Raw genomic sequence first — 8,731 nt, forward strand, 5'->3', positions numbered from 1 at the left:
ACAGGCCGGGCTGGGGGACCCCCCCTTCCCCCCCCCGAGTGCACAAATTTTTGTGCACTGGGCCCCTAGTATTTTAATAAAAAAGCAAATATTTTAAGGCATCTTATATAAAGCTCAATAATAGTTGAAGTTTTTGCTAAAGTATCTAAATTTATATATTCTCCACAAGGTTTGGATCACTCCACTAGTCCAGGCCAGATGATGATTTTGCATGATGCTGACAGCAAAGAAAATAAATTTTTGAAATTCTGCAAAAGTTTTGTTATATCCACTTCCCCTGTTCTGCAGGGAAGTACATAAAGTTCAGCTTATCCATAGCAACTAATATAGCTGCTCAATTCCCTTTAGAGCAATTCAGCCTTAACTTAAGAGTAAAAAGGAAAAGAACATGCCTCAAAAAAGACATGAGTCTGCTGGGGAACTAGGAAAAGAAAACAGGTCCCAGAAATAGAGATATCTCGGGGCACAGGGCATATTAGTCCATTTTGGAAATATTTTCTGGAAATCTGTGTAAGGAAGATAAATGGTATTCACTCTCAGATTTTCTAATGCCCAATCGAAAAGTGTAAAAGATGTCCGATCATTACAGTAAGCTTGGACAAAGAAATTGGAAGCCCATGAAAGTGGGGATGCTGTAAAACAGTGTGGCTAGTGGCATTATGATAAGGGGAAATTTTAATACTCTTCAATACTCTTAGAAAGTTAAGAAGAGCAGACTAAATCCTAAAAAAAAAATCAAAAAAGTATGCATCTTATAAGAAAGAATATGCATAAGAAGACAAATTAATGGACAGTAATACTAAATGACTCAGAAGAATAAAGAAGTCAATTCTCCCCAGTGACATGCATAATTTCCATCAATATGTTACTGTGCATTTTTTCTAATTTAAGAGTTACTCCAAATTTCATCTGAAAAAAATAAGTGAATGAGAATAATCAATAAAATTATAGGGAGAAAAGTGAAGAATACTTTTTTTGATAATAGGTGGATATCAAAATCATATTTTAAAGCTATGGTAATTAGAACTGTCTGTCTGGTTGTAGCTGAGAGGTACCCAAAGATGAGTGGGAAAATCAGTGGTTTCTTAAAACACTGAAAATACATTTGAATTTATCAAATGAAAAGCATGGAAAAAGATGACCTTCTATGATATTGAGACAGCTGGCTTTATATTTGGAGAAAAGTGTTATATCCATATTACAGTATACAAAAAAATCTAGATGTTTAAGCATTAAAATATAATTATATATGTATATATATGTATGTATATAACATATATATATACATATACACACACACACACATACACACACACACACACACATATATATCAAACATAAAAAGATTACATGATGGAGAGAAGAAGATAGACTATGTATGTATGTATATATGTGTATACATATATATATATATATTTAAATAGTAGAAAGACACAGAGGAGATAGCTAAGGACTAAATTTACAGATTTAACCCCATAAAAATAATAAAATCCTATAACTAAAAACACAAGAAATAATAGCCAAATGATAAAGGGAGAAAACCAGATGCAAAACTCATAATACACAATGAATTGATAGACTTACTTTATAAAGCAGCTATTTTTAAACTTTTGGGTCTCAGAATCCCTCCACTGCTTTTAATATGTAATCATTGAGGACCCTGCCAAAAAAAAGTTTGCATATGTGGATTAAATATTTACTATTTTGGAAGTTAAATCTGAAACATTTTTAATTTATTTAAAAATAACAAGCTCGCCCTAACCAGTTTGGCTCAGTGGATAGAGCGTCAGCCTGCAGACTGAAGGGTCCCAGGTTCGATTCCAGTCAAGGGCATGTACCTTGGTTGTGGGCACATCCCCAGTCGGGGGTGTGCAGAAGGCGGCTGATCAATGTTTCTCTCTCATCAATGTTTCTGACTCTCTATCCCTCTCCCTTCATCTCTGTAAAAAAATCAATAAAAAAAAATATATTTTAAAAATAACAAGCTCATTAACTATTAATGGAAACAATAACTGTATTAAAATATTCTTTTTAAAGCAAAAAAAGTAAAATGGCATTGTTTTATATTTTGCTACTCTTTGTAATTCATATCTGCTTCTGCATTCAACCTGATATAATATCCCACATCAAGTAGGCATCTGTAACTATGGTTGACAAAGATGAGTGGGGAAAAAAAGGAAACTTCACAACTGCTGGACTCAGCATCATTAAAGACAGAACTTCCCTGGCTCAGTTGGTTGGGTGCCATCCCATGCACTGGAAGGTCACAGGTTTGATTCATGGTCAGGGTGCATGTGGTATGCAACCAATGGATGTTTCACTCCTTCATCAGTGTTTCTCTCCCTCTCCCTTCTTCTCTAAGGTCAATAAAATAAAAGACCAGAACCAATGCCAGCAAATACCTCTCTCCAGACTTTTTTTAAAAAGTAGGAAAATGTAGAGACAAGTAGGAAATACAATTTTAAGCCACTATTGCTCAAGTGTTGGTCACTTGGTGCTGAAAGAAGCTCTCCGTATCTAAGTGGTTCCATGTTTTATTGACATTCCCACAACCCTCTGATGAAGCTAAAAATAAGGCAAAACCCATGTTTCAGAGCCCCTTTGGTGACAAAAGTGGAGCTCAAAGGTGTCCTGAGTCTCCATTTACAGAAAAGCCACCTAGCATAAATCAGACTATTGTATAGATGATAAACATTTGTTGTGTTACGGTATTGAGACTTGGGGATTTGTTTGTTACTGCAGCACAGTGTAGCTGTCATGTCTAATACACAACCCAAGAATGAGTGTCTTGAGATGTGTAGGCATGATCCTTGACTTTGCTAGTTAAGAGGTCTAGTGATAAAGCAGTAAAACCTGCCAAGTTACTTCTTGGGCAGAGGATCAGCTACCGAGAGAGGAAGAACAGAGCAGACAAAGCCAAGTGCTCTGCCAACAAATTGGTTTGTGATCACATATGGCATTACCCTTTGGGGCCTCCCCGACATGTTGGAAGTGGCACTCTAGGCAGAGTTACATGAATAGAGAGCCAAGACACCATTATTTGTGCAGACCCGGGGAATGACATCTTTTTTTATGTCACAGGCTACAATATTGGGATTATATATACTTGTATCATGTAAAAAAATTTTTTTAAGTTGATCTCAGCTCCCAAGTCCATATTAATCCCCTTTCAAAGCTCTGCTTCAGTGTGTCTCCAGGGCCTTATGATTGAGGTGGGACTATTCAGCTCAAAATAAATGTACAAGCTTGTTTCTGGCAAGTTGAAGAGAATCTGTCTTGCTCTGCCAAATGGGAATCTGCTTCCAATCTATGCCTTGGGAAAGAACTCTGACCTTTATTATGCAAGTCAAGCCCATAATTACTCTCGTGCTAACCAGCTGACAGACTAGGGAAGAGCAGCCCAAACAAACAACTATGAGAAAAGGAATTCTCCAAGCAGGACCGCTGGCTTATGAAAATTACATCCCCACGCATGACAAAGGCCATAATCCCCCTGTTCTCACAGAGCAATTATTCAGACTCCTCTCCATCTGAGTGGCCCTACCAATCATTTAGTTTAGGTATTAGGAAAGCTTTAATTACAGCCACCAGATTGAGTATTTCTTAATGGTTAAAGCAATAGTAACAACAAGATTGCTATTCCAACCAAACTACAAGAAGCATGATCTCTTCATCTCTCTCTATTTAAGCTGTTAAAAGCCTTAAAACAAATCCAAAGGCCCCTATTTGGTTCCAGTCCATTGGTCTGCCTACCTCTAAGATAAAGGACACTAAATTTTCTTATTGCGTAATGCTAAGGAAAATAATCCCACCACTAGAGGACCCACAGCATTGAATTATTCATAGGCTTTTTATTTCTAAGTCTGTTATAATTCAGGGAGCCTCTGGGGCTTAGGTACTTCATTAACAACATTAATAGGACTTCTGCACCTCAGCTGTAGGGAAAATGTGCACTTAAATATAGATAATCGGTATTAGTGCCCAACCAAGTTTATAGTTCCTATAAAAGAAAAGGAGGTATCTTGGCAAAGTCAACAAATACTAGTATAATAAGCTAATATATAAGACTGTTCTTTAGAAGCTCCGTTTTATCACATGTCCTTGGGTAAATGTGAAATCTTGAAATGTATTATATATTGGGTTTTTAATGAGGTGCGAGAGACAAATGTTTCTCCATAGGTTATTTGATATTGAAAATAGGATTTCCTAAATCTTCATTTTAGAAGTGACCTGGGATCAACAAGGTTCTAGGTGAAATCATTCAAAACACAGGTCAGTTCCACAAAAGTCGTCTATTTGAACATAAATGTGTTCACTTTTTCTGTTCTTAACACATCCTTCCGTGCTTGACTTTTCAGTGAGTGTGTGTATATTATGTTACTGACCATAGGCCAATATTCATATTTTAAATGGATATATGTTGCTTTAAAATTTCCCATCAGCAGTTGTTTGGTTTAGTTGCTGGAATGTTGGAACTGGTGCTATCAAGGAACTCTTATTTCTGCTGAGCATTGCTGAGGTCTGATGAACAGAATCCACTGAAGATCTGATTGTTCTCAATGTCAAATAGGTGTTAACAAGAGGTAGGTGTTAACTGAGATCTCTTGCTATGAAGTAACATTGACCATGTGTGATGTTATGTGATATAATTGTTCTAAATAATGGATTCTACAGATTAAACATCTAAAATCAGTCTCTAAGAAGAGCAGAAAATATGTGCGCATTTATGCTAACCGTTTCTATAAAGTACATAGGTGTGAATTTCATACTTACATGAAATGATAGTTTTGTGATCAGGCGTGGGACCAGGCCGGTGTCCACTGTGATCTAGCCTGAGCTCTGCACAGTGGGTGCCCTCAACCTAATTTACCTTATGGCATAAACACCTCTCAGTATTCTCCTGTATGGAAATGGAAATAGGTAGAGACAGGAACCTGGATTCTACTCAGGGAAGACAAGGAGGCTTACAGTTTTTCAATGGTCTTCTGTGACAAAGGAGAATCTTTAATCCCTAAGAATTCACGTTATTGTGTAAATTATCAGTGCTATAACAATGACGATAATGAGACTTTACTTACTAAACACTATCTCATTTAATCCTCATAATATCCTATGAGGTAGTTATGACTATCATTCCTCATTTTGCTGACAAGGAAATCAAGCTTCAGCAAGAAAGGTAATTCCCCTAAAGCAGGGGTGGGAACATCTGGCCCAGGGGCCATATAAGGCCCTCGGAATTCACTTAGTCTGGCCTTGCCAAGGCATTAGGGGTGAGTTAATTAAAGTAATTCCCTTAAAGCAGGGGTGGGGAACATCTGGCCCAGGGGCCATATAAGGCCCACGGAATTCACTTGGTCTGGCCCTGCCAAGGCATTAGGGGTGAGTTAATTAAATGTTTGACCAAATGAGGCTGGCTAAATTTTAAGGTAATAATTTTGTATGGCCTCAGAATGATGTTATAAATATCCAAATGGCCCTTGGCAGAAAAAAGGTTCCCCACCCCTCGCCTAAAATCACATGGCCTGAAAGACCTGAGCCAGCTTGTAACCCAGGCCGACTGGCTCCAGAAGTCTTGTTTTAACTACTGTGGTAATGATGAACATAGTCCCCCAGTAATCTGCACCTCTGGTAGTCACACCCTTCTGCAGAAATCAAAAAATAATGACAAGATTCTCTAGCTGGACTCCTCTGAGTCCCTTCTCTATTGGGCTTCAACTTGGCCTATGAAGTCTTGAAGAAAACACTAACATTCTAGCATCTCAAGGCCCTCATCCCCTTTAAAGTGTTTACCTGAGAAAACTCAAGGCTACCAGAAACAAATTTACTGTTTAATCCAGCCACCACCTGAAGACACACAGTCCCTGTGTCCCAGCCTCAGTGGGAGAGGAGGAGTCTAATTCCATAAGCACAGTTAGAAAACCCAGATGGGTGTCACATGAACCAACCCCCGCTTTCGCCTTTAGGTAATTTTTCACTTCCCTGACTATTAAGACCCTGTTCACCCACCCTCTCTCTTTTAGAACACGCAGTCACCTAGGTACAAATTGAAGTTGAGTTCAGTTCACAGTGGACTCTCTTCCCTAGTACAGTAGTTATCGCTAATTAAAATCGGTTCTTACCTCTGTAGTGTCCAGCTTTGACAATTTGTTGCATTCAACAGAAGAGATGCGGAGCGACTTCCAAGGCAGGATGATGGAAGGTGCAGCTTTCACCGGGGTCTCCAGGACATTCACCCTCGGAGATCTGAGCCACCAAGTCCAACTACCTTGAAGCCACCGTGCCGAGGGTCCACATGGAGAGATGATGGGCAGAAGGCCTGAGACAACATGAAGAGAGAGATGCCTCTAGCAACTCGAATCATCCCATCTGTGCAGAAATAATTCCTTCTCTCTGAGCTCTGTCTAAACTAACTGATTGTTGTTTGTATTAAGTCACTAAATGTTGAAGGATCTGTTACACAGCAATAAATAACCGGAACAGCCACTGCAAAAACAGGCTCTTTTCAACTCACCCGATGCCTCTCTTTCTTCCTCCAACTCAAGGTCTCCTCCAACCTGTTTAACCCACACTCAGTGATAGATGCTCACCTGAGCTGATTGGAGGTGAAAATTAAGCACAAGCCCAGCTCCAGTCATAAAGAAGGTAAAGGTAACAAAAGATAAAAAATGTGATATTTCAAATTAAATAATAGTGCACATGTGAAAGTCTTCTCAAAGGATGTACGCTCCTAATAATATGTCGGCTGATTTCTATTCACTGATGAGAATCGTCTTTAAAAAATTTTTGGTTCTGAATAACAGATACGAATTTCTGTCAGAAGTACGAACGTATAAAGAGACCTTAATGGTTTTATGTTTACATTTAAACATATTCAAATATGCTAAAAATCAGCTTGTTCAGTATAGAAAAGATTTTCTTCTTCTGGATGAGATTTCTAATTTGTAAATGTGAACTTGTTGGCCAAACAGAATAGCAATCACATTAATGCCACAAACACCCTGGAAAATTAGTTGCAAAATGAGACAAATTGAAATAAAATTCTAATCAGGGCTTCAAGGAATCATTATCCTGGAGGGAGAAGAAGCCTTAACTGCATAAACTGCGATTCCTGACCTCGTCACTGACCATTTACTAGTTTGCACTCGGTTCACTCCGAACCCGCTGATGCCTTTGGCCACAGGTTAGTGCTTTACTTTGTGCTGTGCTTGACAGAGTTCTTGGTTGTTCGGTCATAAACTAGTTTCCTTATGAATCCCATTGGCTTCCATTCTCCTGGCCTGCGGATTGTCTGATGGGATCCCCCTAACGGATTTGCCTCCTGTTTGAAGCTAGTTAGCCCCCTGACCCTGTTAGGATTCACACAACCAGCCTTAAGGCCAAATCTGGGTGCAGATATGTTACAACCAAAATGTGGAAAGGCTGCTCTGGGAGGCTCAGGTCACAACGCCCCTCAGCAACCTGCAGGCTTTAAAGACCCACTTGTCAGCCTGAAGGGTTCATTTCCAGCAATGAGACCCAATAGGTAACAATGTTTTACTCAACATGCAGTTTAACCACTGGACAAAAAAAGAACTGAATCAGCCTTTATCCCTGAAATTTAAACCAAGACTAACAAAACATTCATATACGTAATTGGCAGGGCTCAAATGCCCTGGAGTTCTCAGATAATTTCAAACATTTGCTCTTCTGGACCCATATCTACTAATATATTCTCACCAGTCACATCATGCATGCCAGGTTTTATTTCAGAAAATATAGCCACATACATATATATTAATATAACATGACATTTTAATTATAAGAATGATAGGTTTTTAGTAATTCAGAAAGCAGATAAGCATTAGGTAGTAAATCTTTACCGAAAATACCTGTATAGAGTTACTATAGGAATTTTGTATATACACATAGATTACACATTTTACTAAAACTTCATTACATTTTTCATCGACTCTGAGAAAGTGCTGGCAATGCCGGCAGGAGCTCTGAGCAGGCCACCACACAGGCACAGCCTCGCCTGCCGCCTTGTGAACTAATGACAGGAGTTAGTGAGGGCCCACATCAGCATCTACATCATCAACATCCCCACCAAAGATCTGGGTACCAGGCTCCACTGCTTCAGAAATGCCCAAATATTCTGATAAAGTGAATTCACTTCACAATGTGGTTTCTTTCCTAAAGTAGAATTCCCTTCCTTCCTCTGGCTTACAAAAGCAAGTAAAAGGAGAGAGCTATGGAGGTATAGGTTTTCAAACAGTCAATTTAGAGCCCTTTATCCAAAATCCCTGGGACGAATGCATCCAGGCCTGGGGAAGGTGAAAACTCCTGTGGCTAATCCTCTCTCTCGGAGGTATGAGTGGGTTCCTAGACTTACCTGGAAGTATTTCTCTAACACTCACCATTGCCGCCCCAGCCCCAGCCCCAGGGACTGGCTACAAAACAGAGTTAAGTGAAGGCAAGTTAAGTGAAGCTGAGACACATTTTGGTGAATCAGCTGGCTCAGTGACCAAATGCAGAGCAAAAAGTTTGAAAATTTATACTCCTGGTTATAGAACACCCAAGCATAAATATATTTGTAATTCTGAACTAGCATACCTCTTCTGGTACAACAAGAACATAAATCAATTCATAAAATGCTAAGTTTATTTACATGTTTGTCCAAATTGGCAAGAGAAAACAAGAAGTTTAAGATGGTCTGAGACCTCAACCTCATTAAATAAAAATACATACAACT

Source organism: Myotis brandtii, unplaced genomic scaffold, assembly GCF_000412655.1.
Source record: "Myotis brandtii unplaced genomic scaffold, ASM41265v1 scaffold164, whole genome shotgun sequence".
Lineage (NCBI taxonomy): Eukaryota > Metazoa > Chordata > Mammalia > Chiroptera > Vespertilionidae > Myotis > Myotis brandtii.